At 41.2% G+C, this 21221-nt stretch overlaps 1 protein-coding gene across 1 annotated transcript in view; it reads right to left on the reverse strand.

Moving 5' to 3' along the window:
• Window positions 1-20092, reverse strand: part of col8a2 (collagen, type VIII, alpha 2) — a 33717-nt gene extending 13625 nt beyond the window's left edge. The window contains exon 1 of the mRNA XM_041233848.1: window positions 19518-20092. The gene's annotated coding sequence lies outside the window, so the exon portion shown is untranslated. The remainder of the gene's footprint in view (window positions 1-19517) is intronic.
• Between the last annotated feature and the right edge of the window lie 1129 nt (window positions 20093-21221).

Consider the following 21221-nt stretch of genomic DNA (forward strand, 5'->3'; position numbering starts at 1 on the left):
ACAGTGCTGAATTTAGAAATACTGAAAGAAACTCAACGACAAACGCTTCCTCTACAAGACTATCTCAACACGAGACTTTTAAATCGAAATGTTTGCCTTTGAATTTAATACTTTTTTTTTTTTTTTTTTTTTACTATTTTCTGGATGTAGGAGAGAATAATTTATTACGATTAAAAGATGTGGACATTTCCCAGTTGAAAATCTCTGGGCAGCTCTCCTCTATTTGGAAGTGGAGAAAATGGGTCAGTTAGAGTCAAATGACATTTCCACGGCCGAATCCCCTCGCTCGATGAATTGGAGTCCTGCTGCCTGCAGAATGATGTCTGTGTGTCCACTGCCTTTCATACTAACAACTCAATGAATAAACAAGCAGCGTGTTATGTGCCATTGTCCCAGGCAACGTGGGCTGCATTTTAAAGCATTTTTAAAATGCTTGAAAGTGATTTAAAGTGGCAGTCCGTCCTAATCCGATACCTCTCCATTTTTTGCTGAACAAATCCTGAATTTTTTTTTTAAGCATTTCATTTGATAAGATATGTTACTGCTGCTTTCGTTTTTTTTTTTTTTTTCCCTGATAGGCCACTTGACACAAAAGATCTTTCTCATTGGCTCAAGAGTTTGTGATGATGTTTTTATATGCACACAGCACACACACACAATTCAATCAAGCTTGCAATCAAGCATTCCGATCAGCCATATGGAGCTGTGTCTCTCCATGTAGGATACACTATGCCACGGTGCATGTTTATAGTTCTGTTTTTTCATACAGGCTTGGGTACTACTGTCACTTTGACAAGTTAAGAACCTCACTACAATTAAGATCTTTTTTTTCTGAATTCTGCAATGTTTAAGAGCCCTACTTGCGTGACCCAGATAAGCACCCCCGCTTAGCATTTCAAAACTTGAGTTATTTTATTTGTACCGCCCCATAACGTTGAAATGATCAAGCTGCTGAGTCTTGTTAGAGTCAAATGGCATCCTGCAAAAAATTAGCAAAAACTTTTTGGCCCGCTCGCAGACTATGAGAGAGCTGGAAACACTAGACAAAAAAATGTTCTCAAACATCCTGCTGAAAACCAGGGGAACTTACTTTGCCTGGTATAAATCTCACAGAGAAAGCTGTTTAGACAAAGTCAAGCCAGCTATCAGTGACAGGGTTAGTGAAACCCTTCCTCCCCAAGCGTTATTCACTGATCTCGTAAACTGTCTTGAACCTGCCGCACTCCTCTATCACTTCACTGTTTTACACTCTGCATTCAAGAAGTTAAATATTCCAGTTTAGTGCTCTTAAGAGCACAATTCAAATTGTTTTGGGTGTCAGTTTTAATTGTTGTTTCTCAATCTCGTTGTATGCGGTGCAAACCACACTCGAGGAAATGACCGAAATGCACCAAAGAGACTCAAGGCAGATAAGGATGGACAGCATAGCTGTGTTGTATCCTTTTCAAATCCACCTCATTTAATAGATAAACATGCAATACAGCAACCCAGCAAACCCCCACCGCTGTGAAAGTCAAAGGCCGTGGCATTACTCACCATTAGCTCCTGCTCTGAACACACGACCCCAGAGTAAAATTCAGGTTGAACGGCTGCAGCTCTGAGTTCACTTGGCCAGTGAGTGCTGGAAGGGTCACTTTCCCTCTGTGATTGATGTCAGTAATGAATCAGCTGAAGTAGCTACTTTGCCAGACTTGGCACGGGCTCAGACATCGGACAGGTCATATCCAGTGAGAAGTGAACAGTATGTATGCATGCATGTATGTATGTATATATGTATGTATGGACTACATTTTCTAGTGTGTGGTGTCCCAGTGTAACGGGCAGTGTTGTGTACAGTGCAGTTGCAGAATCTGTGCCCTGTCGGTGAGATGAGGTTGAAAGCTTTAAAACCGAGAGTACAGATGAGCCCAACTCTTTTGCATTGTAGTTAAGATGCTCATTCCTGGTTCACCCCAAGCCCCCGTCCTGTTACACAAGAACCCCCAGTGTAAATTGCTGAATTCAAATGTGACCCCACAAAACGTAAGTACATAAAATCATCAGTAGAAGTTGATTATAACTATTTTCAAAGCGTTTCCTGCAGAAAATCATGCAGAAAAAAACAACTTACTGGGATATATATATATATTCAAAGTTTTTTCTGCTTAACATTTTTGTACTGAATGCTAACAGGAGTCTGGACCATTGCTTAACAAGTTATTCTCATCACTGATCTGATCTGAAGTTGGTATTAATAAAACACACATGGCTTGCGATTGAGTACAGTCAAAAACAACGTCAATCGCCTGGCTCGCTGGCTTTCATTCTTTATGGTCTGTGTCCTACTCTGGCTCTGTGATCCACTGAGAGACGTGTGAAAAGCTAGACTTCAGGACAGCTCCACACACACACTCACACGTACTCTCACGCTATGCTTCCCAGCCCAATATTTATCAGTCTTTCGTTTCATCTGGTCCCGGAATATTTTTCAAGTTCTCAAGGTTATTGAGAACCTTTTTTTTGTTTGTTCTTTTCTTTTATTCTTTCTTTGATTTATAACTCCTTCTGCAAATGCCAGACTGGCTCTCACTTTGAACACTCGCAGTGTTCTTGCTTGCCAGGTGCATAGCTGTTGGCTGGTCTGGCGCTGCTTTGCAAAAAAAAGCTGGTGTTTTATGAGAAGTTTCCTGTTTAGAAGAGACATTTATTTTGGTTGAAAAGTGGCCATGATTATGTTGTTGACGTTCAAGCTGGATTCAAAATGGATGCCAATGGTATTCTTTCGGCTTTCAAAGTACTTAATAAGGCTATGATGTTATTCTTAATGAGGCTTAGGCTTCAATGAGATTTTTCATCCCTCTGCCAGTTCAGCAGTTGTTTTGAACTCCCTTCTGTTACTTCCAGCTTCCAGAACAGCAAACAAATCGCACTTCACCTAAAGCAATGTAATCAACTCTTTCAATATATGTAAATAAGTCCAATACATTCGACACGGTCACTTCATGATAATACAGTAATACAGGTGCCACCAGGTGCGGTCAAAATGCACCAACTAAACCTTTATATCATCAGCATGCTCTAATATTGAATTCCATACCCGCTGGAACCCTATTGCGAGTCTCTATTCTCGTTTCTGCTCATCAATTGCCATGCTCTCTAACTGAACAGACTCCTGCGCACTGGCGTTTTGTCTGAAGTGAGATATCAATCGATTGCTGGAGCGCAGAAGCCCACAGTCGAAGCATCGTGCAGCACAGACCTGCTTCTGTGGTGCAGCTCAGCGAATGTGCCTGAAGCGAGTCACACCGTGGAGAATGCAGAACAGTAATCCTACACGCATCACATTGCAGCTCGCAAGGGCCAACACCAGCATTCACAGATCCTGAACGAGGAACTGCTTTCCAATAAAGAGGGAGCAGTTTGCAGGGCCAGGGAGCATGGGTTACATCAACATTATCACTGGAGAGTGAGGTCGGCTTTGGACATGTGTTGTCAGGTGCCTGATATACAAAATACCACCACATTCAGTTGCTAAGTTTCCTAGTCATTATACTGTAATCATCAGGCAATTATTACTAGCATTACTTAGCACCAACCATCATTTATATTTCAGAAATGATTTTGTGGCTGTCGTAATCTTAGAGTGAACTCGCAGTGTGGTGCAGTAAGTAATGTATGAGTAGGTGTAGTGTGGCTCAAGGCCACCCTTTGTAAGGATGAAACCAGGAAACGTTTATTTGGTAATCAGTGCGTTCTTTGATTTTTAATCTGGTTGGTATAAAACAAACTCTAAACAGCGCTCTGCTCTCTGCCATGGTTATATCTCAGCTGACTCCTGTCTGTGGCTCTGCCTGCTGATATACAGTACTCTGCATCACATGACCCATGTGGGCAGGCCAAAAGTAAAAATAAATAAATAAATGTAAGAAGAAAATAACAATAGAGGTATAGAAATATGGATACGTACAAATAAAGAGGAACATTTACCAAGTTCCAGTTTCCCTCAATTATGTCAGGCGATGCCCCCTCTATTCGTCACATACAGAGTCTTTAGCCTCTCATTGCATGTCTTTGCTACAACATCCTCGTCACGGGTGACTCATGTGCTCTCTGTGACATCCCACTGCATAACCCTCCTGAAACGACAACAGCGCCCACAAACCCACAGCCCAGCCTGAACGGGATGCGAGGAAAGAAGCAACGGAGAAAGCAAGAAGACCGAGAGGGTCTGGAATGGCAATTACCTTGCTCCATAAGCTGCCACTTTATAGAAGCATGTGTATCTGGTGCTAAAGTATGCGTGTGACTCTTGGTATGAGCTTACAAGAGCATTGACTTCAAAAGGAACATCTTACAGCAGTGGGGTATTAGTTTGACAGGTGTTTCAGAAATGCTCAGTTGAGGGTAGGCATCGCTCACTGAGTTTTTACTCATGCTTGACGTTATTTGTACAATAATCTCCAGTACAGTGCAAATATCTGTGGCTTATGGTCTCCTGAGGAAGTGATTTTCAGATATACAGTAAGAACCACTTCCGAAATTGCAGGGGTTTAAGTGAATGCTACATTAAATAGAAGGGCTATTGTTCTCACATTGGGAAACGTCATTCTTACAGTAAACTGTGGTTACCCAGGGGAAAAAAAAAACCATTACCACACAATGAGACTTAACACACAACAGATCTGAACCCATGGCAGTCCTATAAAAATCTGCTTCAACTGCACGGAGCGGACAGGATTTTAAAATTAGACACAGGGAAGTGCTGTAAAAATATTTAATATATGAATTCCGCAACGGCAATGTCATAACTGATGTCTCTTTGCTCTTCCTGCCTGACAATGTGATTGGGTAGCACATGGAGCTTTCACAGCTGTTATACCTTTAGCAGCTGGAACTGATCAGGGGAACCTTTTGAGTATCATGTGCTTGAGAAACAAATGCATTTTTTGTTAAAATAGAGGAACACAGCACTATTTTCTTGAATAGATATAGATATATATTATGAAAAAATGTGATAACCCTCCCTGCTTTGCTGATTATTTTTCATTCTTAATAGGTACCAAAGATCTGAAGAAAATGAAATTCTGGGATATCATTTTATTTTTTTTATTATTTTTTTCAGGACACCCCAAAATTCAGAACCTTCTTTCCAGCAAATCATAAATCCATTCTAATCATTTCACAGTGCTCCGGATCATGTTTTTTTGCCATAAGTGTCACCTCACCCATGGCAGAATACCAGCTGAAAAAAACTCTAAAGACATGGAAAAGAGCATTGACTATGGATTTTTCTTTTAAAAATAAATAATATGGATAGCTGGCCCTCAATTTGGGTAACAAAAGTTTCTCAAGGTGTTCGCAAGAAGACTCTCGTATACCGAAGAGACACAGGCAGCTGTTCCCATTAACTTATATTGTATGTTTCTGCTGATGTCGTGAGAAACTTATTCAGAGGAGCACTTCATCCCTTGCCTGCCTCTCCCCTGCTTACTCTCCCAACTGGAGCTTGGGCTGTCTGGGACACGGCCTGAGAAAGCAAACAAGTGCAATTGTATCTTCCCCAGATTTACACCCTCATTAATCCGTCGCTCCTGGTTAATTTACTGTGCGGATTAAGAGCGCAGCCTCCCTGAAGATAAAGCCAGCCGATTAAAAATCCTAACAAGAAAAAAAAAGGAAAAAAGAAAAAGAAAACTGAAAGTGACCTATTACCTCATCTCACCCCTCTCTCTCTCTCCCTCTCTTACTTTCTTTCTCTATTATGGAGCATTTGGGGTTTTTATTGGAATGACTTATGGTCTGCCTTTTGCTCTGTCTTGGAGCTGGTGTGTGCGTGTTTGTTTCCATTCCCCTGTGCCAGTCGTTCCCCAGCCTTTTCCTTGGTGCGCTGATTGCCGTGTAAAATAATACAATGCTCAGACATCCATGGGCCTTGGTCTTATTAAATGGTTGTGCTCTGGTTTGCACTGGCCTAGACGCCTGATAGACTTTGGCAGAGAGTGAGCGAGTGGCTGCATTCGGACAGGGTTCTAGCAATTTTAGAGGAAACGCTGTCTGAATTTGCCATGAATAAACAGCAAGGCACCATGCAGACGTGTGATTTAAATAGAGCGAGTGTGCACATGAAACACATATGCTGTCCTGCTTATTAGAACCCTTGTAATTCACCAGGTAAAGCTCTCTCTAATGAAGTCTTGAGTATTTAATCACAAATATCAAAGGACTGATTTCTTGAAGCCCGTTTTTATTAATTAAATCAAGTGGGGGGAGACCCCCCCCCCCCCCCCCAAATAAAATGTTTTAGAGACGGTTGGGAGTTTTTATTCCTTTTCTCCAAGCACTGTTTAATCTCAGGGACACTCTTTAAGAACCAATCCATATGCTCAATGCTACAATTGTACTGTGGTGGCCTGGTGGTGAGGGAGGGTGTGGCAGGAAGCATCCCCTCACAAATATGTCGTTAAAGCTCTTGTGAGCACTTCTATTAAAACAACAAAACATTTTTTTGACAGTAAAACAGAAAACAAATGCATAGCTTCCACTGGAGCGCTTGCAAAAAAAAAAAAAAAAAAATCTAGCTGCTATCACATGGAAAAATAACAGGAGCCAAGTACCAGCTCCGGAGGCACACCCTCCACTGCTTCAGTAAAATAACTCCTGTGCCCGCAGCAGTTTGCAACCGGAGAAAAGACTTTTTGCTTGATAATGACTGTTCTGTTACACAATGCAGCTGCAGGTAAATGTCAGTCTATAACTACTCTGTCTGCGATTATGTCTAATGCAGTTTAGCTACATCTGTTTTTCATTTTGCCATGTAACCATTAGTGTTGACTAGACTTGCAGCCGTACAGTCAGATTCTTAACTATAAAAAATGCCAGCCCACAACAGCCACTGTCAGCTGGACCCTGCAACCTGAATGTCTGAACGATGTCTTATAAGAGCATCAGCTGCTGGGTCACAATCGCACAGATGTGTGTTCTGCAGGAAGTGTACTTGACATAGTGTTACTTCCCTGTGAGTCCTTCAACAGCTCTGATGAAGTCATTAGCCATTAACACTCTCAGTGTGTGTGTATATATATATATATATATATATATATATATATATATATATATATATATATATATATATATATATATTTATTTCTGGATTGTAAATGAAGTGAACTGAACGCCCCACTGGTGGTAACCCTTCAATTCTCCTCCCCCATAGGGGGCTAATCTCTTAAAGCAGATATTTGTTTTCTGCTGACTTCTCTGTAGGCACAGTAATGCAGCATATAAACAATAATGCATGCAGTAATGTGTCACTTGTGAATTGAATACCCCGCTGAGGAATGGGATGCTACAGTATCCAAGCATCCCGCCCTGAGGGAGGGCATCACATTCTCATTTATCACACACGACCCCATGCAGTATGCTTTATAATCATTAGCCATTAACACTCTCAGTGTGTGTATATATATATATATATATATATATATATATATATATATATATATATATATATATATATATATTTATTTATTTCTGGATTGTAAATGAAGGCATTTCAGATCCAGTGAACTGAACGCCCCACTGGTGGTAACCCTTCAATTCTCCTCCCCCATAGGGGGCTAATCTCTTAAAGCAGATATTTGTTTTCTGCTGACTTCTCTGTAGGCACAGTAATGCAGCATATAGACAATAATGCATGCAGTAATGTGTCACTTGTGAATTGAATACCCCGCTGAGGAATGGGATGCTACAGTATCCAAGCATCCCGCCCTGAGGGAGGGCATCACATTTTCATTTATCACACACGACCCCATGCAGTATGCTTTATAATCTCTGCTGAGTAAACTGTTAGCAGTGAAACTGCTGACTGAATGAGATCCACTCAGCTCCTAATTGTAGACAGCTTTTTGCTTGAAATGAAGCAGTCGCTGAACGTTTTATCTGAAGTTTGGATTTATGGGCTCTTGTTCTGCACAGACAGCTCTATAAATCTGCTATTAAGTGCCACCCCTCTTAACTGAAATATGGAGTGCATCTGGGGCTGTGTGGTTTTCGGACGAACTTCACTGAAGGAAACCCACATCATCTCTTTACAATGTGCACAGCTGGCTTGTGATTGATTGAGAAGGACAATGAAGGCAGGGGGTAGCTGTTGTAAAAACCTACCTGGCCACTTTCTCAGCCAGCTGTACAGAACCTCACACAGTGCTTGTCACTTTCATTCCCAGCCTGGTATACAATGAGCAGCCCCTTGGGCAACATCTATTGTCTGTACATCTAGCGCTTCGTCACTGGTATGCAGAACAATGTGGATTTAAATTGACCAGCCCTGTTGATGAAATGAACTATTTAGCTGCTATAAATTGAAGGAAATTAGCGATTCTTGGATACAGTGGATGAATCCTGAGCAAGATTTATTTGAATGACACTTTGTATTGTGTATTAAAACCTATAAATGTGTAATAAAGGCTGAAATAACCAAGACTAGACGGCTCATTAGAGATAACATTTTATCTTAGAGATGCGTTATAAGCAATTGTAAGAAAATAATAGCAAAAGTGTATAATAATAGTCTTATTATTTTGAATCATTGTCTATAATTGTTAATAACACAATTAAAAACATGTTTATAGACAGTTTATAATTGCTTATAGAGTTACCGAAAGACTACTGAGAGCTTTTTAAGAGGGTAGAGTTAAAGGGTGCTTGAATTAAGAAAGCTTGCTTGAGTACATGAGCATGGACATCACAGCATTGCTTATCTGATACAGGGTTGGCAGCTGTTTTTTTTTCCTAGAGCCCGTTCACAGGGTGTTGGTGTATATGTGAGCCCAGACAGCATTCTGTTATCTGACGGCTTTATTATTTTCAATCACCAGAACTGCCACCTAAAATAAGTCTACCAGATTATGTCTCAATCCTACAATTTTAGGTGATGCAAAACATTTGGCCAAATAATTGTATTTTTCTGTGCCAGCTTTGACAAAGCGCCCCTTGTCTGAAATGGGGAGTCACTGGGGGAAGCTGAATTACTAAAATTGAAGGAAAATAAACAGAGGCACTCTGGGGGGGGGGTTCCTTTGATATTTGAACACAACCCTTTCTGAAAAAAATCCTCAAAGAGTTTCATTAAACTGGGGAGGAGAGGGGCTCGAGGACTCCCCCCGGAGGATTGAGAGGGGAATGCGGTTTCACATTGTGAGCGGAGAAGCTACAGAATCGAATCAAATCAAATAAAACAATCCCAGAAACGTGTTGGAACTGTTGCTCTACAGCACATTTCTCTGGTCTAAGGTCATTCCTCTGGAGTACAGGCACAGTTTGCTCCAATACAAATACCACAGTGTTTTGTCTGAAAAAATAAAAATTGTGATTGACTAATTTTACCCTGGATCTCACTGCAGCTGTAGTCTTAAACACAACCCAGTTCTAACACCTCAACCGCCCTCTTTTTTATTAAAGGGAATCTGAAATCATACCAGGCGATGGCAGCTGAAATGCAAACAGAAGTGATCCAGTTTTTTAACAGAAGTATCGCATTCAAGTTAAAAGCCTGAACAGCCAGCCAATCAGGGGAACAGACTACTGTGTGAAAGGGTGTCAGAGCAGGTAAAAACACACACAAATCAGCCTTCAAGTTAGCTTGAGATACACTTGGCACATAATCGTAAACAGACTTAAATCATCATTTCATTTAAAAGAGAGGAAAAAAAAACATTTGGAGACTTGTAACACTTTACATTGTGTCTCTAATTACTGTGTATTTACAAAGTAGTTAAATGTGTACTTACACGTCACTACAATGTTATTATGCATAGCTACAATATAGTTTGTTCAATTTATGGAACTACACATTTGTATCAGAAACGGGTTAGAGTTAGGGTCCTATCATGCAAACAGATTGACACATTAAGTACTTTGTAACCATGCATTATAACATTGTGATAATGTGTAAGTACACATGCATTTACTAAGTAATTACTATGTAAATACACAACGATTAGAGACACTTAATGTAAAGTGTTACCATAAAATGATAGGATTGCTAACCCAAGATTTTACAGAATTAATTTTCTTATTGGGACTTGCATAACCCCCCCCCCCCCCCCCCCCCCCCCCCCCCCCCCCCCCAACCCCATTCTTCTGTTGAGTTGTTTTGTATCCTTCAATTTGCAATTGCAATCAGAGACAACACTACAGATGAGAAGCTGTTGCTGCTTCCTAGTTCCTCATCACTTCGTGTCGCAATTCAAACCTCCAGTGGTCTGGCTGCAATCAGACCATGTGATCTACAGCAAAGGTACCAGGATGCTGCCGTTGATCTTTAGCATTGAGCTTAGCCTCTGTTGAGTTTTAACCTGAGCTCACACATTATAAACAGTGACACAAGCCATTCTCCAAATCCCAGACAGCAAAAAGAATCATTAATCTGGGAGAGAAAGAGGAATCCACACTCGCATTATACTATCCCAGTGTGCGCTTGTCATCAGATTCACAAGCATAAAATAACAAATCACAGGGATCGAGTTTTAGGGGCTTTGGATAGAAAACCAGAGCAACAGAAAAATAAAAAAATAAAAAAATAATCTAATGCAAAAAGCCACTGTTTTCTCTTGATCTCCATTCGTGGTTCCAAGCTGGCATATGAAGTGTGTTTACTGTTAAAGTGCTGGTTTTTATTTATCATACTGTTGGGACTGTTTCAGAAAACAAATTACAAAGCCACCACGCAAATGAATGCAATGCGGCAGTCCCTGATTAAAGCCCGGTGCTGAATGGCAGGGGGTGTTCCGTTCAGGACTGGGGTGCGCTGGCTCTGCTCAGACTTCACAGGGGAAGCTCTCTTTATGGCTGCCACCAGGCCGGTGCACTATTGCCCCCCCGAAATGAAATGAAATAAATATTTATCCCAGATAAGCTCACTGACAGTCATCTAGGTTCCGCTGAAGCACATTAACAAACAGGATGACGATAAAAATAAACCAGGAGCTCCACAAATAGACAAAACAATAAACTCAGCTCGTCTCAGTGCACAAGCCACCTCTTCTATAAAGGGATTCAGCACTGTCGGACCCTGTGGGATAGACACGCTAAGCTGTTCTCATGTGTGAGCACAGACGCTCACCCAAGGAAGGTCTACATAGTCCATGCTTGCCAAAACAACGTTGGATGGGAAATGGATGGGAACATCAATTTATATATAATTTGCCAGAGACCACCCAGCAACCCTGGCCCAAGCTGTGCTCCATACATGCAGTCTAAGAGTTACTGGAAGGCCTTACTTATTCAGCGCAATATATTTCTGCTTGGGATCTGTATTTTGCTAAAGAGGTTTAGTGCAGATTATTTTATAAGCCAACATCCCCTGACCCTAAAACAAGTACTGTATACACAAAGTGTAGCAATTGTCAAAAGAAGGTTAACAGCTTATGCCATACAGTACAACGACTGATGTTCAAAACTACATTGTTTTATAACAGAATTCCAGTGATTACTCACAACAGCCATCCGATCTGACCCAATGCATTAGTGTCTCGCTGCACATGGCATAGGATCCCTGTACACGCAAAAAGCTAATGATCAGACAGTTGGAAGGACAATAAGTGGAACTGCGTGCACCGATCAGCAAGCAGCATGAACCCTGACTAGATAAACATTGATATAGTATTCAATTTCTACTGACATGGCCTGGAACCAAACCATCAAGCAAGGAAATCAAAGACATCCCATGGGCAATCAACTCAAGGCCTGGTAATCCTTTCCAGATGACATCCAGTGATACTGTCGCTTGTAACGTTACACACTCTGGCTAAGTCGGAAATCCCTGGGTTTTGATCCCTTTGTTAAATTCTCTGCTTCTCTATGTACTTTGCAAGTCATTAATTTGCTATTAGAAGGATGTGGCACATTGAAAGCGCATTCAGATTTCTGTTTTGAATTAGGGCAAGGCAACAAAACAGGAATTTTATTGGAGTTATTTAAACCAGACAACAAAAAAAAAAACTCTACCAGTTAGAAACCACATGAAAAAGCTTCAGTAATTGACCGAAATCACAGTAATTAACAACTGGGAGAATTTGCCAGAAAAACATTGCAAAACTGTTCACACCTGTGATAAAACAGCACAGGGTCCATGGTAAGGATTTAAAGATCTCTATTGATTTATTGACTCCTTTATTGACATCATTTATTACAATTAAATTGCTGTATAAAGATGGCTGAGAAGAGCTATATTATTACAGCAGTGTTTGGATAAATCCTATGTGGACTTATTGGGACACCACATGCAATACATATACATGGGCTGTGCTTGGATGCTGCAAGGACCACAAGGAATTCCCAAGATTCAGCTTGGAAAAAATAAATAAAAAGCAATGCAAGATTTGTACATGAAATCCTTCCTCACCCTGGCATCACTCAAGCAATTCGCTTTTGATTTAAACTTGCATGCTCCTTCTGTTTTCCATAAAGCAGATTGCTGGTCCCATGTAGGCGAACCCTGCATTGCATTAGGACCCCTTAAAATATTTAGCAAAGGGGCCTGGCAGGTCATCGTCACAGCGTGTTGCAATGTACTGAGCGTGGGGATGCTCAAGGGGCAATGTGGATGGGTGCATTGTGCCTTAGCACACTTTGCTCTGCATGAGCTGTGCCCAGCATCTGATGGGGAAGGAGGAGACAGCAGCTTGGTTCATTTCTGCTCCTGAATGTTATCAGTTTTAAGTGAATATGCTGCAAGAGCCCTGCCTTGCTCTGCTCCACCAGCACAGAACAGAAGGAGGCTGTTAAGTTCTCATACTTGTATTCTGCAGCTGCGCACGACCATCGCCAATGAGAGAAGTGTCTGTGATCCGAAACCAGAGACACACAAGATTAAAATGAAAAATCTAAAATGATAATGTTAACTACACAGCAAATGGGATAGTGAGAATTTAATTTAGCTGATGGAATAATGGCTGGGTTGTATGGTACATATTTTAGTTACCTTATTTTTTAAGAATTTGGTCCACCTATGCTCACCTGATTCCTAGAATAGTTGGCTGATCTTAGAACTCCTTCAAGTTGTGTCTTAAAGGATCCCAAAAAAGCATCAACAACAGTGCTAGATACTTCCATGCCCTCACCACCAGAGTGTGGTGAGGGCATGAAATGGGTCACCAAGACATGTTGTTGATGCTGAATCATTGGGAACCAACTTGAATTTTTAGATCAACTAGCTACTAGGAACTGGATGAGTATCAATGGACCAAATCCCATTCCTAAGTTTTCATATGCAGTTTAGTCCATAACAACTGAGGTTACCCTTTTAGAGTTTGCCCTATTCACTCACACATGTAAATCCAATCAGCAAGGCTTGAACAAATATGCTGTGGCTGAAATCCTGTTGCCAAGACACTGATCTGGCTGAATTGTCATTTACACATCAATAACCCCCCCCCCAACAACCCGTACTCTTCAACTAAAGCAACAACATAAAAGCATGAATTGGGTGGCATCAGTTTGCTTTGCACCTTCTAAGAACAGAAGAAAATATAGGGAACAAGAAGAGCTCCTTCCATGACCATCAAGGCTTGCACCCTATTCAAACAGACCACACACAATTTGTACTGGTAGCTTACAATGAGAGTCACTGGGAAACCTGTGAAGGCTCAAGTTGCTTGGCAGTGTGAATTATTCCCCCCTCAGCTGTTGGCTTGGGTAGTTGCACTGTCACACACGGTTACGCAGTCCAGATTGGGTCATGTGCTCATATTAAATGGTTCCCTGTCTCAAATCTTATACAACAGCTAGTTTTCAATACCTTAACACTGTGAATTTCCCTTCAGTATACAAGCCTCACCTACAAACATGCAGCTGAAATGAGATGTTGCATCTAAGCTGAACTTTCCAACACCTAACCTCCTCTAGATTCAAAAGTATGGCGCATATGTTGAACTTAAAGAATATTGTATATGCACAAAGCAGATCTCCAAATAGGATGTGTCTCAATAACCATGCTGTCCCCTGCAGGAAAGACATACGGTGTTAGGTTAGCATATTTTGTGATAAGCGTTTTGATTTATATGGAGCCTTTAAACAGAACAAGGACAAAAAGACTGCCGACAGACTTCACAGCGAGGTAAATGAAAAATTATAACGAAGCCCTGCCAAGCTCCGATCCCCATCCTGCCAACGGAAAAAGGCTCCCCCATCCAAAAAGCTGGAACAGACATGCACATTGGTTCTTTAACCCATACTGCGCTGTAGCCTCATTCTTATACAGTAGCCCCTTGAGCTTCTCTAGCCAATTCACTGCACAGTACAGACATGCACTTCTGAATTTAACTGAAAATTATCAACACATGTTGAGTCTCCTCCTTCAAGTTCAATGGCAAAGCGTTTGTTTTCTGTTGAGTCCCGCTTGAAAAGCAAATCGCTTTTCTGATCTCCGCTTCAAATTGCAACCGACAAGAGGAGGATGTTTGGGGGCGGGGTCTCCCTGTGATTGGTAGTTCAGAAAGTGTTTTCAAGTATCTGAAGTCTCGCAGTAGACTTGCCCCAAGCTGGAATCGCTTGCTGTTAATGAATTCAGTTCAGTGCTGGGTTGCCTGAAGGTGAACATGCTGAACAGTTATGCTATGTTTCCATTTGGAAGACACAGTAAAGTATGTGTGCTTCATCCCCAAGAGTCCCAAACACTCTTCTCTTTATTTAATCCCTTCTTCTTACTTTGAGACGATGCTGTACAGCTCTGGCCAAATGTTTTGCATCATCTAGAATTTTAGGATGGAGACGTAACAATCATTTAAAAAAAAACTGTATGAACATAACTGAGATCTTTTATTTAACACCATGAAATCAAAGAAACTACAAAACGATATTGCAAAGTCTGCCGGAATCCAGAATAGAAGTACAGTATTTCATTTGAGATTTAGAAATGTCACATTTTTCAATTGTTGTCGGTATATGGAAAGCGACAAAGTAGTATGGAATTCAATATGTTAACGTAGCATTGTGCTGCAGATTTCCTTCAGCTTTATGAATCAAAATTAGTTCATTGTTTCGGGCGACGCATGGGGGTGTATGCTGCAGGCATTCTTGTTTATCTTGGTGAGAATCCATCTAGAACAGAAGCTCATTTGCAATGTTGAACTGATGATGCAAGGAACATGTTAGGATGCCAGACCATAAAATGCAAGTTTAAACAAGGATGACACAAAGATCAGGAAGACCCCTGCAGCCTACCCTTCACCCAAACATACTGTAACCCTTGCATTGTAATGCATTTTTAAGACCTGCACGAAATCCTTCTGTATGCTTGTATCCTCGTTGCTTACTTCTTGCATTAAACTTGCATTTATGGACTTGGATGAGCGGCAGCAATAAATTGTCCAATACGCATTCAAACGGGACTATGTAAGCAAATGCCATGCAGACACATGGTAGTCTCTTTAGTGTATGCCATTTGCCAAAGAAACAAACTATTGTAATTCCAGGAGTGTTTCAGTTATCTATGTTTTGTATTATCAACTGCAGCTTTCCAATTACTGAAGCCAACAGTTTAGACCAATCCCAAATTAAAACAGTTTCTGATAATCCGATACTTCATTGTTTGGCCAGGGGATCTCGTTTCCAGGAGAGTCCTGGAGGACAGAAGCAGGAGCAGCAGCAGCAGCACATATATAATCACTCTCTGTCAGGAACAATATGATCTTAACCCCTGTCAACTTCTTCTGAGATTCTGGGGAGGATATAACTAGGAAATGTTCCAAAGACTGTTTAAAAAAAAAAAAAAAAAAACACACACACAAAATGTCTTTGCACAATGAAACGATTCACTTGCAGAACACTGGCGAGGATGGGATTTTATTCCGTGAATATAATTGCGCTGCCCTGTGACTGAACTGAGGAAGAACTGGGTTCCTCAATTTATTTGCTTAGTGGAACGGAGATCCTGTACTTTTTGTACAAAAAGGGAGCAGGAGTCCAGAGTAACGGATCAGGGCGTCAGCTGCTCCAAGGTAGGGCGGCTTTTGTTCTTGAAGGGAATGCAAAGCATTTCCTGTTGGTTCAAAACCTCCAGGAGAAACTAAACAGCAGCCCAGGGCTCGGTGAGCAAATCAAGAAACAAATTTGTATTGTGTGTGTGTTTTTTTTCATATACTAACACAGTAATTGCACAATAATTTGTGAAGTTACACTAATGAGTCAGTGAGGTCCATATGCTAGAATGATAATGAAACTACACCTGTTCCTTTGATTTTAAATGCAGGGACATTTTCAACACAACATAAAGAAGGGAAAGTGGAAAAACCAGCCCCAGTAACTACCGTACGTGCTTAATTACTCAATTAAAAAGAAGGCAGTTTCTCCTGATGTATGTGGCCATGCATTTAGAACAGCACTGTTATTTGTGCTGCAGTGTTTCTGGAAGGATCACCATGCTGCTATACAGCTGCTTGCTCATGAGCCTGCAGCCTAGTGAAGCTGTTCCTATCAGTCTATCTACCATGAGAACTCTGTCCTGTCAAGGGCAAAGCCCTTCTATCAGTAGCAGCTTCGGATCTGAGAGGGGCTGCTGACAGGTATTCTCATAAAGGATTGGAAACCTGTCCTGTCTGTGAATTGCCACCTGCGCTTATCCTCTTTGGCAGCTGTTTAAACCAGATCTATAACTCAAACGGATTTTGTGGTTCTACTGAAGTGATACAGTGACATCTGTATCTTATTACAATTGGGTAGCAGACAGCAAACAGATGAAACAAGACAAGTGAACATCAGAGAGCGTATTGAAACGCAGTAAAACGCTTTAAGAGGGATACTTCATATCATATACCTAGGGCTTCTTTTATTGTTTTTAACCGAACGATAAAACACCCCTGATACAAAAAAATTTAAATTGGTGTATATCAAATATATAAACTGTCAAGTTATTATACATATTGTGACAGGAAAAAAACGCCCAAGCATTTTGGAAAGTAACCAAAAACAATAATTTCATACAGTATAGAAAAACTAGAAAATAGCTACAAAATAAGCACAGAAAAATGGCATTAATAAAAAGTGAATAACAGAAACCATATACTGTACATGTTCCTTACATTTCTACTCTCTTATCTGTTTGATTGTGCGTGGGCTGGGTGGTTCTCTCTCTTTGTTTTTGCTGAGATGATTGTTCGCCATGCTTAACAGTTATCTTTCGACGCCCGTAGATGAAGCATTGCACGCCGAAGTCCATCAAGCCATGGTTGCTGTTATTGATTAATAATTTCAGCTAATAAATAAATCTGCCTCTTTACTAGAGGTCCCTTCATACCGTGGGAAGAGTTCTAAGGTGGCTCCCCTTTGATTTATTATTTAATTCCACAGGCACTTACATTTTCGACATAAGTCAGAACACAAAAAAGCATGGTCTCACAGCTATGGCTCCGGGCAATAGCGTTCTAAAGGGGGAGCACTCTGCTAACTTATTGCACCAGTAGCTACCATGCAAAAACAAGAAACACCGGTAGCTACCCAGTTATTACCATGTTTTATTACATGCTTAACTAAGATACATAATCTAAAGCACTACAAGCAAATAAATAATGCCTGCAATCACCACTCTGTAACAACAGACAGTGTGATCACTAATCCACATGCTTTACACTAATACTGTGCCAAGCCTAACCACTAAAGAAGAGCCCCTCCTTCTCCCTGATGTACAGCAATCAAGGCAGAGTATTAAGCAAGCCCCTGGGCTCCGAGTCATCTCAGTGAACGAAAAAACAACTGCTGCTCTGAAGCGTTTAAAGAGCGACAAACTGACACACACCCTCCCAGGCCACTGCATTAATGAGAGCTCACAGTCGTCAGAGCGAGAACCTTGGGACTTATCAATTACTAGTACAGGTGAACTTCCAGACTGGTCCATACGTTACATCAAACTGACACAGACACTGCGCCGCTCTCCCTGCCAAAAAGGAATAATAAAACCCACAGGCTGAAATAGCAATTACGTCCTACAAGTGCCAACAAGTGTGCCTGTCAAGTCCTTGGTTGGATGAGGGGGGTGCAGATTTCTACAATGATTGTGTTTGGCCTGTCATCCTTTATATCACAAATAAATATGTCTGCAGCAAAGTGTAACTGCAAGAGGTCTATTGCTCCTGGCCAGCATGGTATGTGGGTTCAAATCCCAGTGTGGTCATATTCTGCATGTCTGCCTACCTTTTTAAATACTTAGAAACAATCTTGAACCCTCTTGAGTTTAACATTTAGAAAATGTAGCTTAACCGTTAAAGACACCTGAGCAGTATGCATGGGATCTGGGTTCAAGCCCCCTATATATACATTGTATTGATTTAACAGCTACAAATCATCTTACACTGCCACCCAAAACATTCAAGTTGTTTGAGGGTAACACAAAGGCAGGTAGCCAGTATGCAAAGACTGATTTAGGTTCAGTTACCAGTTCATTTGATATATATATATATATATATATATATATATATATATATATATATATATATATATATCGCTTGCAGCTAAATAAAAGAAAGAACAGGTTTGCACTGCCTCTCACAACATTAGCATTTAAACATGTGCGGAGTGGAATGTATTGAAAAAAAAAGAAAAACATGTTGATTTTAAGTAGCCAGTTGCCCTGGCAGCCTTGTTAGCTTAGCACCTGGACTTTAACCAGAAGGTCTAGGTTCCCTTCCCAGTTAGATCAGAGCACTTCCTTTTCTCATTGCAAACAAATATCAATCCAGATGTGCTAAGTGTCCAGGAATGGGTTTACAACACCTTCCCAACAGCCTATCCAACGTTAACTGAAGCCCAGATACTTGACGCTAGAGCCCATATCTGACATAAACAATGACATATGACCTGCAGTATCAGGGGGCTGAAGCTGGTGTCTGTACCTTTAAAAGTGGAACCTCTTAAGAGAATACGAACTACACATGCTTGCTTAAGCATTATATGCCAATATATATATATATATATATATATATATATATATATATATATATATATATATATATATATATATATATATATGCACTCTCCTCCGAGCTGAGAGAATGAAACTATGTGTTCAGTTTTTTCGCAGATGTTCTCACTCGAAAGCTCACATAGAGTAGATGTGCTAGGAAATATAAAATAAGCACATGTGTTAAATGAACAAGACTAGAAATTGTTGATTTCCTTCAGCATTTCACAAAACATGTAAAGTTCTGAGTTTATTCAAAGGGAATCACAGAGTACAGCTCCAGCAATAGTTATTGAAACTTTTGAATAACCGTTCTGCACCTGACAGAAAGAAAGAAAGAAAGAAAGAAAGAAAGAAAGAAAGAAAGAAAGAAAGAAAAAATCTACCTTCTGCTTCTAATCTCTCTGCTGTATTAGTCTCTGCTTGGTATTACTGTACCACTTAAAATGAAGTTGGTCTTGTGACTTAGAAAATAAAAGAGACTGTTTTCTTTTTTCTTTTTGTCCCCCTTTTCAATCGCATGGCTTCGTGCAGCATGGGGTATTAAATAGGTGAAGTGGATATGAATATTAAAATATATTCTTACCTCTTTTCTCTGTTGCTGGGAAGTTTATTTTTTCTTCAGGCTTTTAGTTTTTTACAATTCTCTCTTTCTTTCTATCTTTTTTCTGTTTTTCGTGTTCCAGCGAAGCTTGGCAAAACTTGCAATAGTTTCTCGCAGAAATAAACAAAACGTTTTCCTTCCCCTTCGTCTTGTGCTCCTAATACAAGGCTACTCCGTGGGTTGCAGTCAGCAAGGACTCGATTTCTTCAGCGTCTTGTTGAATCTCTCTCTCTTTAAGTAGCATTCAGAGGCACCTTCAGGCTCGCAGTCAGTGAGTGAGGAGGAGGGAGAGAGGACTGAGGAGAGAGAGAGAGGTAGGGCACTGAACACAGCTTTGCTGCAAATGGGTGTTGCGGACAGAGCATAGGCTCTTCACAGGATTTGTTATGGGGCAAGCCCACACCAAAAGTCTGTTTTTTTTTCTCTTTTTTTTGAGAGTCTTCCAAGTAAGGATTGCTTCGTAGTTCCACAGATACAAAGGAGAGTGTTTGCCTAATAGGAGGATGGGAAGCCTGAACAAAATCCCTGAAACAAGGTACCTATTGGTACCCAGCAGACCTGTACTGTGTGTCCAGCCCTTTGCACCAGGGTGATGTAAGAACATGCCGATACTGAAGGTCTAGCACCACCCATGTGTTCAAAACAGTCAAAAGAAACTTCTTTCCATAAACCCGAGGATGACTGAACCACTGGAAAGACATCAGATACGTTCTTGGAAATCCCTTTTCTGTTTCATCCATTTGAATATATATATATATATATATATATATATATATATATATATATATATATATATATATATATATATATATATATATATATATATATATATTCCCCCTCGCCCCACCCCCTCCTGTCCCCCCCCCCCCCCCCCCCCCCCCCCCCCCCCCCCCCCCCCCCCCCCCCCTCCCCACCCCCCCCCCCCCCCCCCACCCCCCCCCCCCCACCCCCCCCCCCCAACCCCCCCCCCCTCCCCCCCCCCCCACCCCCCCCCCCGCCCCCACGCCCACCCCCCCACCCCCCCCCCCCCCCTCCCCCCCCGACCCTCCCACCACCACACTGTCTTACTTGGATCTCTTTTAATAAAACTACTGTAACTCGAATCCATGTCTTTATTAATCAGGACAAAACATGTTGTAGAAGGCAGATTTGCTATGTTGTTGCTTGAGTTGGAAATGGGCACAGTCAAAATATATTGGCTCACTTATGATAATCTTGTTCTGAAGACAGCAGATGCTGGCAAGGAACAAAGGCCAGCCCGGCAGGTGCTAGCTTGTGCTCTCCGGGCGAGTGGCCAGTAGTGGCCGCTATAGCACGATGAGGTGACCACGTCCCTGCTGATTTCTCCTCCCTAATTTGCAGGAGCACCAGAGCCAATGTGATGTTTCCAGTAGCAGTGACAGTGTCAGCATTGACTAGAGCCAGCTTGGAATGTTGGAACAATAGGAGCAAATTGGGCGAGTGTGCAGGGATGGGAATAAGACTCCCATTGCACAGCACTTTGATCCATTCCTGGCTTTCCTATGAGTTAAATAAGACACACCTGAGCTTGTTACCTATACACTAGGGCAAATCAAAAACATATTTAAAACTGGAATGGGTGAAACTGCGATGCAATAGGAGTCTTATATCCTGGTGTCATACTAGGACAACCTTATGGGAAACTAAAAGTTGCTGTCACAATGC

This window comes from Polyodon spathula, chromosome 32 (genome assembly GCF_017654505.1).
Source record: "Polyodon spathula isolate WHYD16114869_AA chromosome 32, ASM1765450v1, whole genome shotgun sequence".
Classification (NCBI taxonomy): domain Eukaryota; kingdom Metazoa; phylum Chordata; class Actinopteri; order Acipenseriformes; family Polyodontidae; genus Polyodon; species Polyodon spathula.